Genomic DNA, 13,899 nt, shown 5'->3' with positions numbered 1-13,899 from the left:
ACCACCCCCCTCTCTCCCTCCTTCCCTGTCTCACGCTATAACCCCCCCTTCATCCCTTAGCTGTCATCCTGAGCACTGTTGAGACGACGGCTCGATCCCTAAACGCCCGGATGAGAGCAGCAGCAATCAACGTTCAAGGCAACATGGTCGCATGAGTTGGGGGCAACCTTTCCGGGGGGGGGGAAGACGGCCACTGCTGGAATCTGTGACATTTTCGACGCCAAAACCACCGACGGAGGAACGGTCCTGGGAAAATACAGGCAGAGATATACAGGCGTGGAGGCGGAGAGGAACGGCACATTTCCCCCCCACTCTCGCGGTGTCCTATTTCGTCGGTAAGTACATTTTGTCTGGCAAAAAGAAACCCCGCTGCCCTTCGTGTGTTTTCCCCCCTGTCGACGGGGTTTCTGTGTTGTTTGGCCACTTTCCTCGCGCATTTCTTTGTGGTGAGCGTCCGCGTTTATGGACGGAGGGGAACGGACGGGCCTGGTAAGTGTACACACGGCTCTGTGTGTGTTTAAATGCCGCTGTTGCTCACGGCCACGCGGTCTGAAGACTTATTTATATCCGCGTAGCTTCTTTGACAGGCATGGCTGCGAATGTCGGTGTTTCTTTTTTTTCCGAGACGTCGTCGCCAACGGTCGCACGAAACCGTACGAGTGAATGGAGCTGCTACACGTGTGTGTGACTCCACATCCGATAGAGTACCGGTCCAGATACAACGTCTGGTTGTCTGAGCACCGGGCTGTGTTTGAAACTGTGGGGGCAAACAACAACCGAGCGATTGGCTCCAGAGGAAAGGGGTCTAAGCGCTTCGCTGTTTATCACGCGAGTTCTTTTCACGCTTGAGTTTTTTTTTTTTTCGTGCGCCGAATAGATTTTAAGAAGGCGGGTCGGCGACTGGGCATGCGCACTGTGCTCTAACACTACACGCCCCGTTCCCGCAAAAGTAGTAATATAGTTTGTGGACTAGCCTATCCCAAACTTCTCTAGATGTTATTGCCACTTTGCTGGTTTGTCTCCCTTGGTGTTTACCAGTGATGCAGAATGACAGTCAGCCTGTCAGTAACCAAAACCTGATTAGTCCACCTGCAGACATGCATCTGCCATGGGAAGCCAGACAATCTATTATGATGGCAGCATGTTCCTGTGACCGGTCCCGCCAGCTTTCCGGGACAAGCCTCTTCCTTTGAAATGATAGATAAACTTGTCTCCAACAAAGGGAAAAAATCACAAACACTGAACACACAGTCAACATACAGGGGTGGAAAGAATAACAGCCCTACAAAATGAGTGTTCTCATCATTTGACTAAAGTAAGAGTAGATATTTCAGACTGGAAAAAAAGTTCTGTATTAAAAAGTGTTACTGAAAGTGCGTGTGTTCTTAGCAAAAACACACTTTTTTTCTAGGAAAATACTGTTGTGAAAGCTTTGCTATTATATATTATATTATAAGATTATGATGAATGAGTTTGTAAGCAGCATTTTACTGCTGTGGCTGGTGACGGTGGAGCTAACTAACTACCGACTGCTACTATTTACTGTCAGGTAAATCTGTCACAATGTGTATTTAATGTAAAAATCGTACTTTTAAAGTAACTAACCATACTGTCAAATACATGTTTAGTAAAAATAACATTATTACTCTCTAAAATGGGGCGTAGAAGTACAAAGTAGCGTTCAAGCACGCAGAATGGAGTTTGGCAGTTAATGATTAATCTGCTTATTAAGATAAGGGAGTGAGAAGAATGCTAAGGTATGCCACTACCCCACTTGTTTTTTTCTTCTAGGTTTCTTTCTCTCACAAAAGCATCGGTGAGAAAATGTCACATGAGTGCTTTTACACAGCAAGGGCTTGTAAACAGGACTGATTGTTGTATCTTGTCTAGCCATAAAGACTATAAGAAAGATATGAAATCATGTAATGATAAGATAGGCTGATTATCGACTTCCCCTTTTTACACACCTTTATGCTTCATGTGAACATATGAGTGCCCAGTTTGGGGCTTTTGTTGACCCGCTCCTATGATAAGGATCAAGACGCCAGCCTGTCCCTCTCCATCCCTGCTTTGTTTAGGAACATACTCAGCTATCTATGAAGGGAGGGCGGTGCTAAATACATGCAGGTTATGTATCTAATGTTAGAACATAAGATACAGTATTTGAAGAACTCTTGAAAGGGTATTTATACAAAGTCATATTCTCTTTCATGCTCTCCAAGAAACGATTCACTTTAACGTGTGTGCTGAACACCAGCGAGTCTCATCAGACAGCACTGGCAGAGAGAGGAAAAGCTAATTGTACCGTTGTGGCCCTCCTCTTGACTGAGACTTAATTACATTTTCCATCACTACATCGTGAAATTGAGGTGGATTCACAGAAACCGTTGACGTGTGTTCACACCAAACCAAAGCAAAGTTTTTGCGTAGCATTAATGAAACTGTGTATTAACCATAGACTGTCTATGGTACAAACAACAAGATCACTGCCGTATTTATGCCTAGATGATGTTATTTAATGTGATGGCTACAATCTTAGCATAGCCTACCTCCGATCAATCCAAGCTCCATTCACAAAAAAACAAAACATTTTGAAATGTATTTGCTTATCGTCATGTGGACAGACCTTACAAACCATGACTAAATACTTTTTTACAAATTGTTGTCATTATGTAGTTACTTTGGCACCTTTTCGATTTTATTGCAGTTAAATCACAGCAAAATTGTTTATTTTGGGTTCCGCTGTAGTCAATCAGCTGATGTGTGGCTTGCTAGATACAGTGAATACAGCTCGCTGAATACAGCTCAGGGAAATCCACCAAGCATATCTGGGTGTTGTTATAAACAGGATGGCATTTGATTACCTGGTGTATCTGGGACTTCCACACAATGCACAAAGTAGCAATAGTGATTATTTCACTTCACGATACTGGTCAGAACACACCGTTAGAGACAGATTCAGTTCATATTTCGACTGTACTTTGACCTGGCCTTTGTGAGTGTATTTCTGGAAAAAAAAGACACTCAAGGCAGAGTGATTCACACTAAATTGGCAGTTCCGTGGCGACAGGGTGCAGCCACAACTTAGACCACACTGTCAATAGTCTCTTTTATGTTAACCCATAAATCCAAATGCTTCACAACAAACACCCAGAGCAGTATGCACATTAAATCAGCAGTTAAATCAGGCAGCTTAAGCTTGTGTTTTGGAAGTTATGTGTTGAAGCTGGCTGTCAGTGGAGGAAGGGAGGTATGTGTACATTGTGTACTGTTTTCATGTTCAACACTATGCTGACAGAGCAGAGTCAGACCAGTTTTCATGGAGGTGTGCTTTCTTTGAACACGTGCACTGTCAGTTTTAGTTTCTAAGAATCTTCTGCCACCCATGACTCCACCTTAAGTTCCGGGTCAATGTAAAATTCACTTCAGGCTACTGCTCTGTGACAATAATGTCCTCCATGAGCGGGCAGGTCACACCGCATTACTTCAGACTCCCTCTATGCAGGGTGTAGACTTTATATGCTATGTTGTTTTTTACGAGACAAACTGTGGGGCAAGATTGTTCTACAAGATTGTGAGTCATGATTGCAGTTCCAAAGCTATATCTTCATAATCAGGAAAAGGGTGCTAAAACATTTTTTTATTTTAATTGATTAATTGTTAAAGAAATGTATTCACACAAAAAATTATTACTTTTATTGCGCTGATATTTGTATTTTAGGGCTAGATGGACAAACCTAAACCTAAAATATTTTTGACGTTGTTGCAGTGTCTTATTACTTATCATCTGATTCATCAGTTTGGCTGCAGCTTTGGACTGTTTGTCAGACAGACACATTTTAATGGTTCAGTAGGTAATTTAGAAAAACCACAGACTTTGAACTCATTGCTGAACCGGAAAAGTCCCGCTCCCCTAGAACGCCGCAATGAGTGCTCGAGATTGGCAGAGTGCTGGCCATCAGGTGGCGACTATATTAAAATCTGATGTTCATATACTAAATGATGGTTCCATTTTGAGTAGGAAGGAAGAAGGAGGAAAGAAGGAAGACCTCATGTATGGAGCTGCATATGCAAATGTTGACACTATTAAGATTATTTAACACTATAGAACTCGAATTATGGAAGCTAACTTTGTTAGCAGCGTTGCAGCAGAAGCCAGATCGAGCCAGATGCACTAAGGTTGTCGCTCTGCCGCTTTTGTCCAAATATAGTAACTTCTGTTCACTGGTTGCCAAAATCCAGTATGGTGGTCAAAATTCAAGATGCCGATTGGCAAAGTGTCTAACTCGAGAAAACATTAGTCCATAAACCAATGGGTGATGTCATGATGTCTGCGTCTTATATACAGTCTATGGATTGTTCTCAGGCCTCCCCAGATTGACCTCTTAAGTTGATTGCCATGACTTGCATTAGCAAAGCAGAGGATTTAGAAGCCGCTTGCCTGTAGACTTCTTATTTAGACTAAACAATTACCTCATTAACCAATAGATAATTGACAGATAAACAGTAAAAATGAATTAATAAATCATTGGTTGCTGCCGTATAGCGTAACATAAATGCTGCTAGCATAACTGAGTCCGCTTTCAGAATTTCAAAGTTTATTCACATTTTCTAAGATGACACAATGTCCATCTTGCGGATCGACATAAGAGAAGGGCGACCTATGGAAAATGCACAGAAGCCGGATCTGGTTTCCATGACTCTACGTAGGACCCTGTGCAGGCCGGCCTCCCTGCCAGCGGGTGTGTCTGCATCTCTGTGGGCGGAAAGGCAGTTGGCACCGGGGCTGGCAGTGTCACAGTCAGAGAACAGTCTGTCTCTCTGATCACGGCCCACCTCGCCTTCAGTGCACAATCACACTGTTATGTCTGAGCCCTCCTTTGCCATGACAACATCACATGATAGGACAGAAAGAGTTGGAAGTGTGTGTGTGTGCGCATAGCATTGCTATTTCTCGTTAAGCATGTCATTGATGTGGAGCTGATGCCGAGTTGTCGTTTTGTTTTTATTATGGAAGGTCAAGACGAGTACACTGGACAGAAGAGAGTATGGAAGGCTGGCATGCAAGCATTGTTTTCGTTGTTAAAGGAAACTTGAAAGAGCGCACATTCAGTAAGTCAGTGATTTAAAAAAAAAAAAAAAAAAAAAAAAAATCTAAATTGCAGTTTTTCAGACATGACAGTTCTGTGAGCGTCTTGATGATTTAATTTCAGCATTGCTTCAGGGTCAGGGCCCCATTAAAGCTTGGGAAAAATCAAATCCAATTCTGCTCTTAATTAGACTACTTTACAACCACTGCTTTAGTTTTTAACCAAATCCAAGTTGCCTAGACACAAAAATAGTCGAGGCTGCATTTATACACTTAAATATTTGTGGTTTGTACACATGTATATGTATGCAGCTGGTTTCAGGGAACTCCTGTCTAGTGGCAAGCGTACAAGACAGGAGTCACGATAAAATTGCTGGCATCCCATAATGCTTCTCTGTCCTCCTGTTACCACTGTCACGTCGGCCTGCATTCTTCTTTGACCCAAAAGTGAGCCTTAATGGCTTATAATGCTCAGAATCTTTACCGGCATGTCATTGCTGGATGACTGCGGTATTTTTGAAGGTTTCTGCTGTCTTCTTGACAAATATCAGGATTTGCAGTTAGCATTGACTCGGTTATTTAATCACGCTGGCGGCCATAGGCTTCCCGATAGTTTTCCCGTCTTGGTTGCTTTGAAGCTAGAGACCCTCACTTAAATTGTGGAGGGTGACGCATATAAGAAAACCTCTATTCTTTATGTTTTGGCCTCCGCAGATTCTACCCATAAAAAAAGAAGCTTGAACAAACTTGCATGTAAACAATTAGCCATTTACCCAAGGTAGCGTGCGACTGCTTATGCTAGTTGCGTGGTTTTCTCTGACCTGTTGTATGTTTTTTTGGCGGTGTTTTGTCCTCTCCACTCGGCCCATGAGAGCTGTTGTGTCGTGTTTCTGGTGGCCTTCTGTAAGCGGCAGAGTCCGTATCAAAGCGCTGTCACACAGAGCGTCTCTTGTTTGGGTGCTGGCCTGGTGTTAACTATGCTAATGACAGGCTTACTGCTGAACTGTGAGGCATTGTGCTTTTATTTGCGGAGGTAGAATGGACATTATTTTCCTGTTCTTCTCACTCGAGTACATTTGTTAAGGAGCACCCATGGGCTTGCTTGACTTTAATGATTCACGATTTTGCCACCAAGGCTGGGGTGAGTTTGAGGCTTTGGAAAACCTTGACGGCAAAGCACAATAGGATATACTGAGGGTAGCATGGGCAAATGTATTCTTGGGCATTTGGGGTAATCTGTCATGTCAATGACACATTTAGTTATTTGTGCTGTAGTTATCTGGTGGATACAGATCTATGATTCTGTTACCTACAGATTGCCTTCAAGAGCTAGTTTTCACTCGGGAAAGGATTGGCAGAAATGTGTGTGGCATTCTGCACAATGTTGACAAGATGAATTAACATGTTTTTAATAACTAAAGTATGGATTGTTTCCCTCCTCTGTTGTTGCTTAATTTTGAGTGGGAGGTTTGGTGAATATATGATTGATTTTTAGGGGTGTCCTGCAACAAAGAAATCTTTTCTCCACAAAGAAACACACAAAAGCACCACTTTAAATCTTGTGTACCAGAGGTGAAGTTTCTTGATAATACATCAGTCAGCATGAAAAGATCATTTAATGATTAAAGAAATCTTAGTCAACTTAGTGCAAGTTGGTCAAGTAAGTTTACTAATTAGCACCTAATTATTTATTTTTCTCTTAAAGGGTTAAAAACTGTTAATTCCACTGTGCGGGAAACTGATCTGGAAAATTGTGTTTGGAGACAATTTTGCGATTCCAGTACATTATCTTTTTTTTTACATGTTCTCTAATTGTGAACAATTGCGTTCTTTTTTTTCCTCGTGAAAGTTCTTCTGAGTCTGAAATGGCGATGTTTGAACAGGTGTGAGCTCACGTGTCACATTTTAACTCGGCTCTCCTAGTGCGGTGAAGGGTGTGACAAGTCTGGGAGATGAATGATCGACCTGTCTGCTCGGGGCCACAATGTGTTGATAATGTTACCGCCTGTTTGTATTTGATTGTAGGGATGGGGAAGGGGTCCATGTAAGGATGAGCAGCTGGCCGACTGGTCATTGCACACACACACTCATGTGACTTTGCTATTTCTGGCCAAATCATTCCTCCTCCCTACTGCCTTTAGCAACAAGAGCGAGTGGTAGATATGTGACACCTCAGAAAGCAGCGAGGCTGGAGCTAGGGCCCAGTTTATCAGAGAGTGTCCAGTGGTACCTATCCAGAGGGGGCACCTTGCGTGGGTGAGGACAAGCTAGGTAGAACAAGGGCATGTACTAATGCAACATTATTCTGTTCAAGATATGACAATAACAATTAAGGTATGGCTCTATCATGTCAGTTGACCAGATGTCAAGAGATCACATCAAAAAAACACTCAAAAACTGCCAATCAATGTGATCAAGTAAAGTGACATTTCACACTGTATATGTAACGTCTCTGGCACTGACCAGACTGGTCCATAATATGTTAGAAATCACGTTTGACTTAATTATTTTCCAATAGGGTGAAAGTTCAAACACTAAAGCTACTGCAGGATTTGAAAGTTAATTATGTCTTTGATTTCACCCATTAGACATTTAATTATACAGTGTTGAGGAAAAGCTATTGTGATCACATATGATGACTGCACTGAATCATGTCATTATGCTTAACAAGCTTAGACTGCCTAACAGCATTAGGAGGCTTTTTTCTCCCTTTTAAAGGTGAATTAATCTGGGTATTCAGGCTTTATAAATGTCTCATTGTCCTTTGTCAACAATGGTAAATTGTATAATTGGTCCTCTTTAGATCTCTAATAGTCCAGAGAGAAATGAGCAATTATTTAAAAAAAATGGAGCAACTGGAAAATGCACAGATATGTACAACAAGGAACCCTGGGGGGAAAGTGTGTAGGTCCTATTCTAGGCCAGTAAACTATGGGAGACAAGGATTGAATATAGTTCCTTCCCTGTGAAAACTAGTTCTGAACAGGTGATGACATCTTCTTAATGTTTCACACATTCCAGCCCTGCTCAGGCTCTATAGTAAGTGACCCCCCACCACCACCCAGCAATGCCGAGGAGGCTGACCCAGCATCGGTCTGAACTGTAGTCAACAAACCTGTCAACAGGATCTTTCACATTCACACTTCTGTTTGTGCCTTGCAAAATAAACGACAGGGTGCATTTTTTCCCCACATTCCCTTGGACTGAACTATTTATTGTATGTTGCATGCATAACTAATTAATAAGATGTACGGTGAAATGTTTCACAATACAAGGCATCAACCATTCATGTTCATGTTCATGACATATTGAAACATACAGTATCCTGTACAACAACACAAATAGGCAAACTTTTATTACTCCTTTCAACCTTGAAATTGGTAAAATTTGCAAGAGAAAATGAGTTTACTTACTCATAAAGGGGCAATGACTGGATTGTTATAAAGCCATGTTGGGGGAAAAATCTAAGTATATTTAAAATAGAGAATTACTTTAGTAGAAGCAGCTGTTTATTTCAGCAAGTTTTCAATGACTACTACAGCCTACAGCTTGCATGAGACTACAGTTAAAAAAACTAAAAGAGACAGCAGGAACCTCTTACTGTGGCAAATGCTGTACATGGAGTGTTTAGTCTTTAAAAGACACTTATAGCAAACTGCATGCGTTTAAAATTCCAGTGGCTTTTGACAATAACAAGAAGATTTGAGCTTGATTGTGCCCCCTACTGGTGGGGCAAGGCGTTGTTCTCATTTGAGGTGATGGGTGGAAAAGTCTCAAGGAAATGATTTATCCCAACGGGATTAGAGGTGACCCAAGCAAAGCCACCCTCCTCCCCATTTACCCTCCATCACCGGAACACCAGCAGACCACTTGTCACAACCACTTTCCCTCAGCGTCGAGCATGCTGCGACAGCACTCAGACACAAAGAGAGTAGCACGGGCCGCGCCACCTCAAACGATGCTGTACTCAAAAACATCTCCAGTCATCTACAACAGCTGGGCTCTATTAAAAAAAAATGTGTTTTATAGTCTGAAATGCTGGTGTTTTTCTAGGCACGCATTTCAGTTGGCGGACAGAACTATAGATTAAGAGAATTCATTTCACAATTCTGTTTATCAACTTTGATAAACTGTTTTTGGAGCATTAGTGGACAAAAACATTTAGTTTTACAACTTGTACTAGTGGATCATAAGCTTCATCCGGTTGTTACCTGATTTGCCAACTCACACTCACTACACATTGCAAAAATGAACACATTGAAAAGGGTGTGTGTGTGTGTGTGTGTGTGTGTGTGTGTGTGTGTGTGTGTGTGTGTGTGTGTGTGTGTGTGTGTGTGTGTGTGTGTGTGTGTGTGTTGTGTGTTGTGTGGTGTGTGTTGTGTGGTGTGTGGTGTGTGTGTGTGGCATGCGCACCATGTGTGCAACACTACTGGCAAACATGTGATAGATAACACTGGTCACACAGTGTGTACTGTGTCATTTTAAGATTAACTCATTCATGCTTCAGAAGTATTAGCAGCAGTCGTAGCTGCATGGATCTTACTCTCCTGCCAGCAATATTTGTATTCTGTTAACGTTTCATGCTTGTGATGTGGTTTACCTTCATCACGTTTGATTCATGTGAACATTGTAAGGACATAGCAGAAATATTTTCCACTGAGGGAATTTAACACAATAGTGCTGTTCCCCATAGTGCAGACATGCTGTGCTGAATTCCCCAACAGTTATGGATGGTCTGTCGTAGTCCTTTCATATGACCAGCTTTCATTTTTCCCTTCACTGATATTGTCAGGGCAAAGCAGTTTGTTAATTCTAAAATATTGAATGGTAAATGCACAGTGAACTTAGAGCTGGGCAATATATTGATATTATGACATAAGACAAGATATTGTTTTAGATTTTGAATATAGTTATATGGCATGAGTGTTGCCTTTTCCTGGTTTTAAATAGTTTTGATCTGTAGTCCCTGGCCATGGTGTTACTTTAGTGAAGAAAAACTATACTTAGTCTAAAGTAAACAAAAACAATAAGATTTAAATCAGGAAATCTGGCCATAACTTCCATACATACTCTTTTTGACACTTTTGATACTTGATATGGGCACATTTCAGGATTGACTTTCAATACCAAGACCATGAAAGCATTGTATGTTTTCTGTCAATTGCAAACCTAAATAAAATAAGTGAGATTTTTTCCCCCCTTGAAGCGATTAAGTCCTACTGCTGAAGTTGTCATGTGAAATTCCCTTCCCTGTTGTGACGGCTTTAAGTACCATTCTTGCAGCTCATTCTACAGCCTTTTAACGGTGGCTAATGCTATCAGTATATTTTTCAGAATAACTTAGTTTTTACCTAAAATAACTGTGCCGGGGTAATCTGCTGCTGCCTCACTGATTTGCAGGTCTAATCCAGCCAGCCTCGTGTCTCTTGGCTGTGTGTATGCGGAGGTTAAACGTAATGGTTAATAAAGTGTGTCCGTGTCCACAGATGTGTGTTAGTGCAGGGGCCTGGCATTCCTGTGAGGTGGTGGCAGAGCAAAGGACCCCGTGTCCCCCTACCGCCGCCAAGTTTCCCACTACGTACGCACAGCAGCAGGTCTAATCAAAGCATCCATAATACTGTTAGCTGGGTCATGTGCTGGAAGCCAGGATTAAGAGCAGGAGGGCACAGGTCACTAGATCCAGCTTAGGAGGGTCTCTCTCTCTCTCTCTCTCTCTCTCTCTCTCTCTCTCTCTCTCTCTCTCTCTCCTTGTGTTAGCTAAACACCCCATCTAAAACACCAAAAGTGAGCGCACACAGCTGTATTATCACTAACAGTCCCTACCGGCCAGGGGCTGGGAGAAGTGATCGAGGACTCAGCAGGCCCTCGATGGTAGTATATAACGGGTTATAAAAGGTGTTTTGAGAACGTGTGAATCGCTGCAATCATGAGTGGTCCTCGATTAGCCGTGGACAGACACAGAGGTGCACACTCACACGATCGCATGATCCTCCTGGTGGAGATAACTTCACATGAACATGAACCGATTGAACATGAACCTGTTCCGGGGGATCATACACTGGCAGTTTTTTTTAAACAAAATAATCAAGCTCTTTTAGTCTAAATTGATGTTTTCAATGTACTCTAGCACCTTACTTAAATAAGTACATTTTAAATATATGTATTTTCATTGTGAATTAGAAAGTAGGCCAGAAAAATCTTGTCTGAATTCTCAAATGCATCACGTGACTCCAGGGTAAGTACATCACAGTCACATGTCGGCAGTCTCAAAAAGCTCATTTTTGTCTTCTTTTCACACTTCAAGGCAACACCGACATTTTTAGAGCGCCGCTGTGGAGAACACATGAAGCTTTCATTGTGTAGACGGAAGCAGAGTGGATAATACTCCAAAACGGATAGGACAAGGTGCATTCAGCCCCATTGGTGTGGACTGAAACATAATTTGTCATGTTTGTACCTCTCCTTTCTCACAGAGTATCCTGACCTCTTTCTGCTGCCTTTTCAGCACTCTAATACCGGCACCCACTTTGCCCCAGTAACACATTTTAATACCACACAGCATGCCAACAGTAGATTACCAAACTCAGCAGTCGAGAAGGAGGTAGGTGGGTTGGAGGGCTTGGCCGTTCTTTGCAAGCACAGAGCCAGATCAACATTTCCCTGCTTACACACCTAAGATGAGGAGAGACCGGGAGGGCTAAGCAGGGGACGAAGCACAGGGGTGAAGGGGACAGGCTTCGCTATTGGGCACCTACGCTGATTCGCGGAAGAGAACTGGAGCTGTCCGGCTAAAGCTGAGCGTGGGAGGGGGGTGAGGAAATACAGAGAGAGGGTCAAGGGTAAGATGACTCCTACACCCAGGAACATGGAGGCAGAAAGAAGAAAGGGAAGAAAAGCGGACTGCAACCTCAAATAGTCACTATTGTTGGTATGTACGAAGCCTAATTGTGTCGGTAGTCCTGTGATGTGAAGGCTAGCCAACAAGACAGACCCCCTTACTGTTGGTAATAAAGGAGTTGGCTCTGTAGTCATCTTAGAGGTACATTCTGATTGGTCAATTAGGATCCCCATGGTGAACATGGTTTATTCTCAGAGGTGACTAATAGTTTCTGCCGACTGAAAAGCTTTAATTTGGGCATTGCATCCATTGTGCTGCTGCGATTGTGTGTGTGTGTGTGTGTGTGAGTGATTGACTGACTATCCTACAAAATTATATTAATTTCCATGTTCTTTAAATGTTTAGTCAGCACCTGTGTTCATGTTTTTGCTGTTTTTATTATCCTTATTTAATTGCTGTAAATTGTTGTCTTTTTATAGACCCTTTCTCATTCAAATAACAGCACAAGGACAGTGTGTCTGTTTTAGTTACTTAAAACATTTGTACTGTCAGTCAAACAGGGAGGAGTCGCTTTAGTCACTTTGCCATTTCGGGGTGACGGAGTCAAACCCATGCACAGTCTCGGCTGAAACCAGAGAGAGCTGACCTTAAGAGTATTTAAACATAAGGCTTACTCAACACAGAGAGGGGGGGGGGGGGGGGCTTGATTGTTTGCTGTTGTAACAGAGCCTGCTTAACTGTTACTAAAGGCTCAGATATGTGGCTCAATCTATGGAGTGGGAGGCTGACATTTCTCAGATTTTTGTCATCCTTTGAGAGTGCGTTGAAGAAGATGGCTCGCCAGTGTTAATCCAGAGAAGACAACCAATTTGCAAAGTCTTTTATGGACTTAGCTATGAAGGGAAAATATTCATAAAGCATCAAGTTAAGAGGTGATTTTTGTTTCAAATAAGGGATCGTGCCCTGAGATGTTGTCGGTGATGTTGAGGAGACCATTGGAGGAATACAACTGTGTTCCATGAACCCTGAAACTATGTTTTATGGTAAATCAGCCAAAAAAGTGTACCCCAAATGTAAGGATTTAGCCGCAGGCCCGCATTAGTATTTGACAGATCGCCTGTGTGGTTGTTATGGCTGTCAGAAACAATCTAAAGGATTACCAGTTACTTGACAAGCTGACTAAGTGCTGCAATGCAGACCCATAGAGGTGGAGAGAACATGGAATAAGTGAGAGGATTAATGGGGGTGTGTGTGTGTGTGTGTGTGTGTGTGTGTGTGTGTGTGTGTGTGTGTGTGTGTGTGTGTGTGTGTGTGTGTGTGTGTGTGTGTGTGTGTGTGTGTGTGTGTGTGTGTGTGTGTGTGTGTGTGTGTGTGTGTGTGTGTGTGTGTGTGTGTGTGTGTGTGTGTGTGTGTGTGTGTGTGTGTGTGTGTGTGTGTGTGTGTGTGTGTGTGTGTGTGTGTGTGTTTGAAGATGGTGTCCAGACTGACATGCTCTTCGCAGTCATGCGTGCTGTTGTTGTCATTCTTAAACGACCCCCCTCCTGCTCATGGAGGCTTGACTGATCTCAACGCCGTTCAGAGTGCGTGTATGTGCATGTTTTGGTTTCGAAGAGACAGCGCCCCCCTGCTGTGAAGCAGAGAGTCAGAGGCAGCAGGTGCAGCTGACGCAGATAGGCTTTTTAGCAGGCAGGGCCAGTTGGGGGGCCGAAGGGGAGAGAATGAGCGAGAGACGATCGAGCAGAAAGCCACGGGAACTCAAACAAACACAAGATCAGACCTCTGAAGAGTACTGGAATGAATTTATCGGCTTCATGCTAGTCCTTGCACAGTCGCGGGATCAGAACCCGAACTGCCCAGTGGAACCAGACATCGCCTTCGCTTCAATGGTGTGCGTGAGTAATGAGTGTTTTTAATCATTTAGTTTAAATGGGTTAAAGAAGGACTTGAAGAATTTGTGTTAGTTTGTGGTACT

The 13,899-nt window shown here is 42.7% G+C and overlaps 1 protein-coding gene across 2 annotated transcripts in view; it reads left to right on the top strand.

Annotated features, from left to right (window-relative positions):
- Positions 1-107: 107 nt before the first annotated feature.
- Positions 108-13,899, top strand: part of slc20a2 (solute carrier family 20 member 2) — a 35,579-nt gene continuing 21,787 nt past the window's right edge. The window contains exon 1 of one of the 2 annotated variants that reach the window (XM_084024200.1): positions 108-335. The gene's annotated coding sequence lies outside the window, so the exon portion shown is untranslated. The remainder of the gene's footprint in view (positions 336-13,899) is intronic. The other variant, XM_084024198.1, reaches the window with a different exon arrangement.

The sequence above is a fragment of the Eutrigla gurnardus genome (assembly GCF_963514095.1).
Source record: "Eutrigla gurnardus genome assembly, chromosome: 13".
Classification (NCBI taxonomy): domain Eukaryota; kingdom Metazoa; phylum Chordata; class Actinopteri; order Perciformes; family Triglidae; genus Eutrigla; species Eutrigla gurnardus.
The sequence above is the reverse complement of the archived record's forward strand: the minus strand, read 5'-3'. Positions and strand labels throughout refer to the sequence as shown.